The sequence below is a fragment of the Mesoplodon bidens genome, assembly GCF_964165515.1.
Source record: "Mesoplodon bidens genome assembly, chromosome: 2".
NCBI lineage: Eukaryota > Metazoa > Chordata > Mammalia > Artiodactyla > Ziphiidae > Mesoplodon > Mesoplodon bidens.
Window position 1 is genome coordinate 170,431,307 of NC_138177.1, and position 14,766 is coordinate 170,446,072.

The following is a 14,766-nucleotide window of genomic DNA, read 5'->3' on the forward strand; positions in this document are numbered from 1 at the left end:
GCTTCTATTCCTTCCTTATCACAAAAGCAATCCATGCTTGTGATGGTAAAATCAGAAATACAAATAAACAAAAGGAAGAAAATATAATCCTGCTGCACATACTATTTCGCAAACTACTTTTTAACCTGAGCAATAAAACATGAACAATAGGTATAGAGGTGTGTCAGGAGTTACATTTCTTTATTATTGTTTTTCCTGCATAATATCCCATTATATGTACAGTGTATAGATTCTTTCTCAATGGACCCGCTGCATTAGAATACCAGGAAGCTCTTTAAAATACAGATTTCAAGCTCCACGCCCAGGAGACTGATTTGGGAAGACTTGGGTGGGTCCCAGGTATTGCTACTTTAAAATTTCCCCTGGAGATTCTACTGGACTTGCCGGGGTTGGGAACCACTAATTGAACAAATCCTATATTTTGGGCCACAAAGGGAGCACCCAACATTTTGTTATTCCTAGTTGTGCAGCAATGAGAATCCTTATGTCTGCACTAGCAAATGACCTCAGTTTTTTCAGAAAGCTGGTTCCCAGGGTGGCCTTGTACAGTGGTAAGCCTGGCTGGGCCATGCTGCCAAACCGCTTTGAGTTTTCAACCCCCTTTCTCTTGATTGGGTCTCTTCTCCCCAGTCGAGTCAAGACTGACTTGATCTGGGAAGGGTAAAGCAGTGGTGGGAGAAGCACGATTTTCATTTCTTTACTTTATACTCTTCTGAATAGTTTGATTTTGTGATGACTGGCATGTATTCTTTTTTTTTAAATTACTTTTACACTGACTTGGGATTTTTATTTTATTTTAAATGTTTTGTTTATTTTATTTTATTTATTTATTTTTGGCTACTTTGGGTTTTTGTTGCTGCCTGTGGACTTTCTTCTAGTTGTGGTGAGCGTGGGGCTGCTCTTTGTTGCGGTGCATGGTCTTCTCATTGCGGTGGCTTCTCCTGTTGCAGAGCATGGGCTCTAGGCACACAGGCTTCAGTAGTTGTGGCACACGGGCTGTAGAGCGCAGGCTCAGTAGCTGTGGCGCACAGGCTTAGTTGCTCCGTGGCATGTGGGATCTTCCCGGACCAGGGCTCGAACCCGTGTCTCCTGCATTGGCAGGCGGATTCTTAACCACTGCGCCACCAGGGAAGCCCGGTATGTATTCTTTTTGCAATTAAAAAAAAAATAGGATTTTCTGAAATGTCAAATGAGCTTCCAGCCTGGATGGATCGCTTTTGCTGAGCTCTGACCTTGCTCTCCAGCTGCTTCCTTGTGACCCTCAGTTGTTGAACAGATATCTCAAAATTGACACACATGTGAAAATTAACAGAGCCAAACTCATTCTCCCCTCTCAAACCTGCTTCACCACAGTAAACGGCACCTCCACTCACCTAGCTGCTTGGACAGAAGCAGGGAGCCCTCAGCACCCTCTCCCTCAGGCCCAATATCCACCCTTCCCAAGCCCTGGGGATTCTGTCTACAGATCCCATCTCACACTGGTCCAGTTCTCTCCATCCCCACCACCATCATCTTGGTCTAAGCTGTCTTCATCACTTGCTGGACTTCTGCATCTCACCCCCAAACAAGCCATTTTACCCGTGGTAACCAGAGTGGTCTTTCAAAACCTAAGTTATATCAAGACAACCTGACTCAGGATTTTCTGATAACTTCCTGTTGTACTTAGGATGAAATCCAAGTCTTGAAGGTGGCTTACCAGCTCCATGTGGTCTGGCCTTTGCCCACCTCTTCTTGCTTTACCTCTCTCTTGACTGCAACAGCCCTGGCCTCCAGTGACTCCTCATGACAGGAGGTGAAGCTCCTTCCCACCTGAATGCCTTCACACATCTCTGGAACATTCTTCTCACCAAGCCTCACCTTCCCTTGGCTCTCAACTTGAGTGTCCTTCTCCAGGGGTTTCTCTGACCTGATCTAGGGTAGAGTCCCCCTCCACCTTCTTTCTAGCTGCTTGTGCTTCTTCATAACCCTCAGCCTCCATTGCAATGATATGTTTAGGTATCTGATAATTGGCTATTGTTGGCTTCACTTACTGGAATGTAAGCTCCCTGAGAGAGTAGAGACATGGCTGTTTGTTCACCATGAATCCAGCACTAGCACAGTACCTGACACATGTAAGTTCTAAGTACATGTTCATTAAAGACATTGAAGGACAAGGGGTAAGAGTATCATTCTTCCTGTTTTAAAGGGGAGACAATACAGGCCTGAAATGTAAAGGGACTTACCTGATGTCATACAGCAAGTCAGTGGAGCTCAGGGAACTCACCCTGTAGACCCTGGTTGCAGTGCTCCCCTACCATTTTAGGCTGCCCATCATTTAAACTCACCATAACTCTGAGAGGAAAGGGATGGTCTCCTCATGTCACAGGTAACTGTGCAAATTCAAGCCCACTGAGGTCATGTGACTTACCGAAAGTCACCGGGTTAAGAGAGTGGACACTGTACTCACACCCAGTCTGTTCTCTCTCTGTTCTTTCTCCTACAACAAACTACAGTCCACACATTTTTACTGAGTACCTACTAAGTGCCAGGCACTGTGCTGGGAGCTGGGGAAGTGGAGTGAACCAGAAGACACATCCCTGCTCTCCTGGCACTCACATCACTGTGGAAGGAGGCAGGAAAGCACCGCAGAGAAAAGCCCACTAATAATTATGAGTTGTAATATCAGGCTTAGAAACCCAGCCAAGTGCTTTAGGCATCATCCCTGGCACCACCTCTGTCTCTGGATATCTGGAAGTTCTTCTGCTCCCAGCCCTTCCCCAGGGCTTCCTTAGTTTGCCAAAGCTGGCCCCTTATCAGAAATAATAAAGGTCAGAGTGGAAATAAATGAAATAGCAACTAAAAAACATTTAGAAAAGATCAATGAACAGAGCTGGTTCTTTGAAAAGGTAAACAAAATCAACAAACCTTTAGCCAGACTAACCAAGAAAAAAGAGAGAGGACTCAAATAAATGAGATAAGAAATGAAAGAGGAGAAGGTACAGCTGATAACTCAGAAATACAAAGAATCATAAGAGACTACTATGAACAATTATACACCAATAAATTGGACAAACTAGAAGAAACGGATATTTTCCTAGAAACATACAATCTTTCAAGACTGAATCATGAAGAAAGAGAAAATCTGAATAGACTGATTACTAGTAAGGGGATTGAAACAGTAATCAAAAATCTCCCAACAAAAAAAAAAAAAAAAAAAAAATCTCCCAACAGCAACAACAACAAAACCCCGGACCATATGGCTTCACTGGTGAATTCTACCAAACACTCAAAGAAAAATTAATACCAATCCTTTTCAAACTCTTCCAAAGTAGAAGAGGGGGGAATTCTTCCAAACACATTTTATGAGGTCAGCATTATCCTGATACCCAAAGCAGACAAAGATACGACAAAAAAAGAAAACTACAGGCCAATATCCTTGTTGAACATAGACGCAAAAATCCCCAACAAAATATTAGCAAACTGAATTCAACAATACATTAAAAGGATCATACACTATGATCAAGTGGGATTTATTCTAGGGGTGCAATGATGGTTCAGTATCCACAAATCAATTAATTTGATACATCACATTCACAAAATGAAGGATAAAAATTATGATCATCTCAATAGATACAGAAAGAGCATTTGACAATATTCAACATCCATTTATGATACAACTCTCAACAAAGTGACTATGGAGGAATGTACCTCACCATAATAAAAGCCACATGTAACAAACCCATAGTTAACATCATACTCAGTGGTGAAAAGCTGAGACTTTCCCTCTAAGATCAGGAACAAGACAAGGATATTCACTCTTGCCACTTGTATTCAACATAGTATTGGAAGTCCTAGCCACAGCAATTAGGCAAGAAAAAGAAATAAATGGCATCCAAATTGGAAAGGAAGAAGTAAAACTCACAATCTGCAGATGACAGGACTCTATGTACAGAAAACCCTAATGACCACCAAAAAATATTTAGAGCTAGTAAATGAATTCAGTAAAGTTGTAGAATACAAAATCAATATACAGAAATACATGACATTTCTATACACTAATAATGAAATATTACAATTAAGAAAACAATCCCATTTACAGTTGCATGAAAAAGAATAAAATATCTGGGAATAGATTTAACCAAGGAGGTAAAAGACCTGTAAACTGAAAACTGCTAGATACTGATGAAATAATTTGAAGAAGACACACACAAAAAATGGAGAGATAGTCCATGCTCATGCATTGGAAAAATTAATATTGTTTAAAATGTCCATACTGCACAAAGCAATTCACAGATTCAATGCAATCTGTATCAAAATTCCAAAGGCACATTTTATGAACTAGACAAATAATTCTAAAATTTGTAGGAACCACAAAAGACTCTGAATAGCAAAAACAATCTTGAGAAAGAAGAGCAAAGCTGGAGGTATCACAAGCTTTGATTTCAAACTATACTACAAAGCTATAGTAATCAAAACAGTATGGTACTGGCACAGAAACAGACACACAGATGAACGAAACAGAATTGAGAGTCCAGAAATAAACTCAAACATATATGGACAACTAATTTACAACAAAAGAGCAAAAAATATACAATAGAGAAAGGATAGTCTCTTCAATAAATGGTGTTGGTAAAACTGGACAGCCACACACAAAAGAATGAAACAGGACCATTATTTTACACCATACACAAAAACTAACTCAAAACGGATTAAAGACCTGAATGTAAGACCTGAAACCATAAAATTCCTAGAATAAAACATAGGCCATAACCTCACTGACATTGGTCTTAGTGATGTTTTAGTGGATCTGACTCCAAAAGCAAGGGAAACAAAAGAAAAAGTAAGCAAATGGGACTACGTCAAACTAAAAATTCTGCACAGCAAAGGAAACCATCATCAAATCAAAAAGGCAACCTACTGAATGGGAGAAGATACTTGCAAATTATATATCCAATAAGGGATTAACATCCAAAATCTGTAAAGAACTCACACGACTCCACAATAGAAGAACAAACAACCCTATTAAGAAATGAGGATCTGAAATAGATTTTTCCAAAAAAGACAAAGAGATGGCCAACAGGCACATGAAAAGTTGTTCAACATCACTGACTACTAGGAAAAGGCAAATCAAAGCCACAATGAGATATCACTTCACACCTAATAGAATAGCTATTATTATTATTATTATTATTATTATTTTTGCGGTGCACGGGCCTCTCACTGTTGTGGCCTCTCCCGTTGCGGAGCACAGGCTCCAGACAGGCAGGCTCAGCGGCCATGGCTCACGGGCCCAGCCGCTCCGTGGCATGTGGGATCTTCCCAGACCGGGGCACAAACCCGTGTCCCCTGCATCGGCAGGCGGACTCTCAACCACTGCGCCACCAGGGAAGCCCGAATAGCTATTATTGAAATGACAAGAAATAACAAATGTCGGAGAGGCTAGAAACCCTTGCACACTGTTGGCAAGACTGTAAATTGGTGCAGCCACTATGGGAAAAGGTATGGAGATTCCTCAAGAAAAAAAAAAGAATAGAACTACCGTATGACCCAGCTATTCCACTTCTGGGTATTTATCCCAAGAACAGGAAAACACTAATTCAAAAAGACATATGCACCTCTATGTTCATTGCAGCATTATTTACAATAGCCAAGATATGGAAACAGCTTAAGTGTCCATAGATGGATGAACAGGTAAAGAAGATGTGGTATATATAAAATGAAATACTACTCAGCCATAAAAAAGAGTGAAATCCTGACATTTACAGCAACATGGATGGAACCTGAAGGTATTACGCCAAGTGAAATAAGTCAGATGGGGAAAGACAAATACCATATGATCTCACTCATGTATGGAATCCAGGCAACAACAGCAACAACAAACAAACAAAAACAAACTCACAGATACAGAGATCAGAGAAGTAGTTAGCAAAGAAGGGTATTGGGAGGGGGACGAAATGAGTGAAGGGGGATCAGCTGTATGGTGATGGATGGTGACTGGACTTGTGGTGGTGATCACTTTGTAGTGTATACAGATGTCAAATGATAATATTGTACACCTGAAACTTATATTAAAAAAAACAGCTGGCCTCTTCCCCAGGTCTGTCCCCACCACCACATTCCCACATTGGACTACCACCAGGGGGCAGTTGTGCTCCATCTCAGATGGTTCCTCCACCAGCACAGCTTGGGATGGGGAGAGAAGGGGAGGGAAGCAGATATCTAGGGGACAGAAGGGAGCTAAAAGGCTGCCAGGCTCCCCAGCTCGGGTGTCTTAGGGAATCGGCTCTGCCCAGATCTAGAGAAAAGTTTCTCAATTGTTTTTCCTCCCTTGTCTCCCTCCTACTTTTATGTCTCCTCATTCATTCATTTAATAAACTTTTAAAATAGGTTTATTGAGATAATTTCTATCCCATAAAAGTTCACCCCCTTAAAGTGGACAAGACAATGATTTCTAGTATATTTACAGAGTTGTGCAACTGTTACCATGATCCTATTTCAGGACATTTTCATCCCCCAAAGAAGCCTTGTACCCATCAGCAATCACTTCCCAGGTTTCCATCCCCTGTTCCTCTCCCTCCCTGCTCTAGGCAACCACTAATCTACTTTCTGTCTCTATAAATTTACCTATTCTGAATGTCTCCTATAAATGGAATCATAGAATATGCAGCCTTTTGCGGCTGGTTTCTTTCACTTAGTGTAATGTTGTCAATGTTCAACCATGTTGTAGCCTGTATCAGTACTTACTTCCTTTTTATGGCTGAATAATATTCCATTGCATGGATAGACCACACTTTATCTGTTAACCAGTTGATGGACATTTGGGTTTTTTTCTACTTTTGGGCTATCGTGAATAACACTGCTATGAACATTAGCATTCCAGTTTTTTAAACTGAGATATAATTCACATACCATAAACTTCATCCTTTTAAGGACTACAATTCAGTGGTTCTTAGTATATTCACAGGGTTGTGCAACCGTCACCACTACCTAATTCCAGAGCATTTCATCATCCTAGAAAAGACCCCATACTCATTAACAGTCATTCCCTATTTCCCCTTCCCTCTAGCCCCTGGAAACCACGAATCTACTTTCTGTCTCTGTGTATTTGTCTGTTCTGGACATTTCATGTAAATGAAATCATACAATATGTGGCCTTTTGTGTCTGCCTTTTTTACTTTGTATATGTTTTTGAGGTTTGTCCATGTTGTAACATGTATCATTACTGTATTCTTTTTGTTGCTGAATAATATTGCATTGTAATGATATACTACATTTTATTTATGTATTTGTCAGCTGGTAGATATTTGGGTTGTTTCCAATTTTTGGCAATTATGAATGGTGCTTCTATGAACATTCATGAACAAGTTTTTTTTTTTTTTTTTTTTTTTGCGGTACACGGGCCTCTCACTGTTGTGGCCTCTCCCCTTGTGGAGCACAGGCTCCAGATGCACAGGCTCAGCGGCCATGGCTCACGGGCCCAGCCACTCCGCGGCATGTGGGATCTTTCCTGGACCGGGGCACGAACCCGCGTCCCCTGCATCAGCAGGCGGACTCTCAACAACTGCGCCACCAGGGAAGCCCCCATGAACAAGTTTTTGTGTAGACATATGTTTTCATTTGCTTGTGTATATACCTCAGATTGGAATTGCAGGGTCATATGGCACACAAATCAGCCGCACCATTTTCCATTCCTACCAGCAATGTACAGAAATTCTAATTTCTCCGCATCCTCGCCCTTTTGATTCTAGCCATTCTCGTGGGTATGAAATGTTATCTCATTTACTCAATACGCTTTTACGGAGCACCAAACTATGTGCCAAGCCTGTTCTAGGTGCTAGAGATGAGCCGTGAGAAGGACAGAGATGGCCCTGCCCTCATGGGGGCCCAAGACCTACTATAGATTTAGATATTCAAGGAGTAATGAATACATTAACCAGACAAGTTCAGGAAGTGCGATGATGACTTGAAGCAGAGCATGGGTGGCAGGGCAAGGGCAGTGGGGGCGGAGCTGCCTCATGCAGGGGATCAGGGGAAACGGCGCCGCTGGGAAGGTGACATTTGTGATGAGACATAACAGGTAAGAAGGAGCCACCCTGCTCAGCCCTGGAGGACAAGGTCCCAAGTACAGGTAACAGCAAGGGCAAAGGCCCTGAAACCTGATGAGTGTGGTGTCTTTTAGGGACAGCAGGAGAACAGTGTGGTGGGAGCTAAGTGGGCAAAGGCGAGGACGGAGGTGACAGGGGCTGTGGAGGAAGATCACTCATGCCTTTGGAGGCTACCATGAGGAGCCTGAATTTAATTCTGAGCTTGGTGAGAAGGCACTAAAGTTTTGAGAGCAGAGTATCTACATTCTCAGAATCTCCCTCTTTCTGTGTGTGGGGAAGTGGCTCTCGGGAGACAAGGGCAGAGCAGGGAGACTGATGAGGGCACCATTCGCACAGTGCAGGTGAAGGATGGCAGAGGCTGGGAGGGTTAGGCCTGGGTCTGGATATGCTTTGGAGGTAGAACGGAACAATTTACTGGAGGATTGCATGTGAAGGATGAAGAGAGGAGAAGCATGTTCTTTCTGGCCCCTCGCATTTGGCAAACATGCAGTGAGGCCTCAGTGTACTGATTCGATCCAGTGGACCCACTGGGACCAGAAGAGGTACATCTTCTGCCTTCAGCCCGGAGAGCCAGGACTCTCCCCCACCAGAAACTTGCAGGCTGGTTGCCAGTCTTCATCAAGCTCCTGTGGTATCCTGGGTCCTACCCTTGGCACTGTGAGGGCTCAAAAGAAGACCCTTATTGTTGCCCTTAGGAGTTCAAGCCTCATGCCAACCCTACTCTTAACTGCTTCTGGTCATCCAGAACACGCTGCCCAATTCATCTCCCTGGCACCGTGCTCCCACCAGCTCATCCCCGACTCGGAGCCCTTCAGTAGGTCGCTGTGCCCCTAGCCGTGTTTCCCAACTTGAGTAATGTATAGACAGGCTCTCCAAAAAGAAGAAGATCCTCCCATGCTAGATACTGCTGATTTAAAATGCTTTTATTATACTATTCCTTAAGATATAAAGCTAGGTACAAACTCCAAGGGCCCCTATACAACCATAAAACCGAGTTATAAATTAAATACAAACACAACTACAAACCTGATAACACTCAGACGAATGTTATTCATTTAATGTGCTGGATGATGTTGTTTTGCAGAATCAAAATCACCCCCTTGCAATTTTGAGCATTTTATTGGCTGTGCCAGTGTGGTGTTTTGTTTTGTCTTTGTTTGTTTGTTTTTACTTTGGAGCTCCTACACGACTGTGTGGGCTGAATCGATTTGCTCACTTCTTTTCTCATGTGGGTGAGGGGAACCCTCTCAAAGGGTGAGCGCATAGCCTCATCATTTGGCTCCCTTGCTGTGGGCATGTCCATTCCTTTGTGTTTTAAGCCCAGGACTGTTATAAGGACCTTCATAGGCCCCCAGAATTCTTACCTTTGGAGGCTCCACCTCACCCCTTGTCAAACATATGAAAATGTACCCACACTTCACATCAACTATACTTTTTCTTTTTGCTATTAAAAGGGATTTATTTTTATAATTCTGTAGTTGAAATTATTTAAGGAACAATGTTTGCGGGTGTGTCTGTTATTTTAGTTGTTGTTGTTTGTTACCTCAGAGTCATTAACATTCTTTTTTCAGATGTGAAACATTGTCTGGGCCCTTGGAATTCTCCCAGGCCCAAGGGCTGAGCTCACCGTGCTGGAAGATAAACCAGTCAAGCCGAGGCCTGCTTCTTTCTTTCCTCATCAGCCCAAGACTATTAAAGTGGGGCAGTTGGCACCAACCTGACCCCAAGCACAGACCAACATGGGCATGAAAATGGGGTTGGCTGCTCTGGGTTATGAGACCTGGGTCATTCAGAGGAGTCAGAATTATGCTTATACTTGTTGTTTTTAGATTATCAGTGAAATGAAAGCCCTAAATTATGAAAACCCTAGTGAAGCCAGATTACTGGGAACATGCCTGAGGTTCCTCAAAGGTCAGAGACCCCAGTTTGAGGCCCCTTGGCCTTCAAGGTCAAGTCGTGGTACCTTGGCCTGGGACCAAGCGCTGCACATTGTACGGCTAGTTCTCCTTTCCAGAGGTTTTGTCCACATCACTCCCCTACCCGATACCAGATACAGGAGCTTCTCCACAGCCAGCCTTTGATCCTACTGTTGTCTCTGCTCAAAATGACCCCCTTACAGTTTTCAGACTATTTTATTTTTTAAAGGTTTTAAAACATTGTGCGGGTTATACATGTTAACTATAGGAAAATCAGAAAATACAGGTATAGGAAAATTAAAAAATAAAAATAGTCAGTGATCTCATCACAGAGAAATAATCATGATTAACTGATTATTTGCTATATATACTCTTTAAACTTCAGTTTTCCACATGCATATATTTATATTAACAAAATATAATGAGTGTGATTTTTCAAATGAAGTATCGTAAGTAAACAAAAACAGAGAGAGGACTATAACATGTACTCCTCACAACCGAGTTTTGACAAAACTTAACACTTTTAGTATATTTGCTTCAGCTCCTTAAAAAAAAGAATAAAACCTGACAGATGTGGCTGGAGCACCCTCTACCCCTGACCTAGTGCTCTTTGGCAATCCCTCCCCTGCATCCCCCTACCAGAGTCAATCACTCCTACAAATTTGGGGTTTAGCTTTCCCATCCATGCTCTGGATATTGTCAAACTTCAAATGAATTGCATTGTTGTGCATATATCCTTCTGCAATCTGCCTTTGGGTCTGACACTATGTCCTACAGGTGCGTTGGTATTGATTCATGTCACCTAGTTTGTTCATTCACACTGCCATTCACAATTCCGTGGAATGAATGGACCACAGTTTCTTTACCAATTCCACTGATAATTGATTGTGCAGACTGTGCTACAGAACACCTTGGTATGTACAGTCTTCTTGTGTTGGGAACATGAATTTCTCTGGGATCAATACCCAAGACAGAATTGCTGAGTTGTAGGGCACATGCAATATCATAACCTTCCTTTTTCTTAATTCACTAACAATTCATGAACATTTTCCCATTTCAATACCTATCCCACATCAATATATTTTGTTTGTTTTTTTGGTTTGTTTTTTATAAATTTATTTGTTTATTTTTGGCTGCTTTGGGTCTTCGTTGCTGTGCATGAGCTTTCTCTAGTTGCAGTGAGCAGGGGCTACTCTTCATTGCGGTGCGTGGGCTTCTCATTGTGGTGGCTTCTCTCGTTGTGGAGCACGGGCTCTAGGCTCGCAGGCGTCAGTAGTTGTGGCATGTGGGCTCAGTAGTTGTGGCTCGCAGGCTCTAGAGCACAGGCTTAGTAGTTGTGGTGCACAGGCTTAGTTGCTCCACAGCATGTGGGATCTTCCCGGACCAGGGCTCGAACCTGTGTTCCCTGCACTGGCAGGAGGATTCTTAACCACTGCACCACCAGGGAAGTCTTGATATATTTTTAACAGCTATAGAAGTTCTGCCAAAAATTTCTCAACATAATCAAGATAGGCATAATTAGTTTCTATTAAAATCTACTCTGTGAGGGAGTATGTTTGCAGCTATATTTTTGTGCATATCTTTATTTCTGTAGGAGGAATGCCTAAAGGTAGAACTTCTGGGTCAAAAGAGATATGTATTTTCAAGACCAGCTTCCCTGAGAATTCTTGAACCAACTGCTCCTTCCACCAGCTCCCACCTCCTACAAGGGTACGAGGGCCTGTTTCCCCTAAATCTGGCCCAGTCACACCCTTAAAGCTTTTGCCTCTGGAAATAGTGTCCTTACACCTTCACCTCTCCTGCCGCTTCTCCTCTTCCCTCGGCCAAAATCTGGCTTGTGGACTTTCAAAGCCCTTAATAACTCTTGTATAACATTCATTACTTTCTCATTTCCTCCACAGCTATTTTGGTGTGTGATTTATCTTTGCTCCAGATATAAATATTTTAATATCAGGAATTCTATTTTCTTCAATGTTATTCTTTCATAATTTATACACCTCCAAGTAACATATACAACATCTATAGTAAACCACACATGCAGACTGTTAAAAAATACATGGAGTTCTGGAAAATATTTGATTAAAATGTTCTAAGTCAGTGAAGTTACTGCATTTCCATTCCATTCCACCCAACCGACATTTGTTGAGAAAGCTCTCCGGGATAGGAGCTGTGCCAGGCCCCAGGGAACCAGAGGCAAATAGGCCCTGGTCCCTGTCCTCCAGGAGTTCACAGTCAATTAAATGATGCCCTGAGCATCCTCTCATGCGAGGCAAAAAGGGAAACATGATGTATTATCTCCAACTCATGATTAAAGAACAAAGGCTATTTCAGCTGTGAAAGACCCTTTACCTGGTGTTAAAGTACAAGAAGGATTTTTCACATAAGTGCTGCTATATGAACCTATGTTTTGAACAATCTCTTTAGCAGTCTTTTAGAGACAACGCAGAGATGCTCCACTCCACGTGGATTTAATTCCGCCATCATACGTCAAAGAGGCAAGGACATACTATTAAGACATCATTCAGCAGCTTTCCTGGTGGCGCAGTGGTTAAGAATCCGCCTGCCGATGCAGGGGACACGGGTTCGAGCCCTGGTCCGGGAAGATCCCACATGCCGCGGAGCAACTAAGCCCGTGCGCCACAACTACTGAGCCTGTGCTCTAGAGCCCGCGTGCAAAAACTACTGAAGCCCACACGCCTAGAGCCTGTGCTCCACAACAAGAGAAGCCACTGCAATGAGAAGCCCGCGCACCTCAATGAAGAGTAGCCCCGGCTCCCCGCAACTAGAGAAAGCCCGCGTGCAACAACGAAGACCCAACACAGACAAAAATAAATAAATAAATAAAGATTTTTTTAAAAAAGAAAGACATCATTCAGTAAAGGTCCTTCTGGGGGTTGGGGTCGGGGTTCCACCAATGTAGCCTGGGTATAAAGTGGCTTAATGTCTGCTGGCTTAATGTCAACCCCAGAGGAGGACAGCCACTGGGTGATTAGCACAGTGTTAGACGCCTAGTAGGGGTCTAACCACACGCCAGTTCAGCCAGCATTTGTTTACTCACTTATTTAACTGACTGCTTACTATGTGCCAGGCATTCAGGCTAAATCCTGGGGACATTTTGGTAGATAAAAGACATGTTGCCACCTCATACACTGCTGGTGGGAATGTAAAATGATATGGCCACTTTGGAAAAGAGTCTGACAGTCTCTGAGGAAGTTGAACATACACTGACCATAAAACCCAGCAATTCCATTCATAGGTATCCAGGTATTTACTCCAGCAAAATGAAAATGTGTGTCCACACAAAGACTTGTAGGCAAATGTTCATATCAGCATTATTCTATAGAGAAAACTGGAAGCAATCCAAAATTGAAAAGGTGAATGGATAAACAAAATGTAACACAACCATGTTAGGGAATACTACTCAGCAATAAAAAGAAACAGACTTCCAATACTCGCAATACGGATGGAGCTCAGACTTCATGCTCGGTGAAAGAAGCCAGATACAGAAGGTCTCATATTATACTGATTCCATTTATGTGACATTCCCAGAAAAGGCAAAACTGGAGAGACAGAAAGCAGATCGGTGATTGCCTGGCGATGAGGGTAAAAGCAGGGATTAACTGCAAACAGGGCTGAGGGATCTTTTGTGGGTGATGAAAGTTCTAAAACTGGATTGTGGTGATGGTCATGCAATTCTGAGAATTTACTAAAAATCATGGAATTATACACTTAAAATGGGTGAGTTTTGTGGCATGTCTTGTAAAGAGACATGACAAAACAAAAAAGACACAGGCCCTACATTTATGGGTTTTATCATCTAATTAGGGAGAGAGCAATCAAGCACCTAAGTATAGAATAATAAAGTCTGTCAAATAGAAGGAAGGAAATACAGTGGGTGCAGTGACAGAAAATAAAAAGGGGAAGCTCCTTGGAGAGGTGGCCAGCGAAGGCCTATCTGAAGAGATGTCATTTGGATGGAGACCTACAAGGAGGAGAGATGGGAAGGGCACTCCAGGAGAGGGAACGTCATGGTCAAAGTCAGAGTTGGAAGCCCATGAGCTATATACTTTTATGCATATTTTGTAGTGCTTCAAAGAGGTGCCCTGACCTACTAACCACATGGCGCATGAGTGATGGGGCAGGTGTTTAAAACAAGGTCTGCTTGTGCCTTAAGTTGGCATCAGTCTTCCTGCCAGTTTGTTCCTGCAGCCGATGCGACTGCCCCAGTCACACACAAGCTGCCCAGCATGTCCACACTGGCCTGCCGCTGCCCAGGGCTTGGGGCACAGTGGGTAGTCAAGGTGCCTGGCCACATGCTAGGCAAGGAGACGGCCAAGGTGTGTGTGACCTCATGCTGCCCCAGCACCTGCTTCCCAAACTGTAAGTTATGGGGCAGGGATGACTGCAGGGTCCCCCTTGACAGACTCCGCCCGGGCTTAGGCAGTCCAGAGGGCCAGGGGAGCTACAGGCTCCAAGTGGACCTGCCTGCCTGCACCTCCTCTCCATATCCAGACCTAACGCCCCTGAGGGCAGACCTGGATTCAAACTGCCACAGTGGCACTTCTGAGTTGTGTGACCTTGGACTTCACTGAGCCTTGCTCTCCTCCTTTGCAGGATGAGGACATTGGGGTATGGGAAAGAGCAGATCTGGGATTAGAACCCACATCCGCTTGGTTCTGAAGCCCTGGTTTCTCTGCCATGCCAGATGGAATGGCTTCTTGCAAAGGGCCTCACTGAGGGGCTATTTGGGTGTTCTCAGCCCTGAC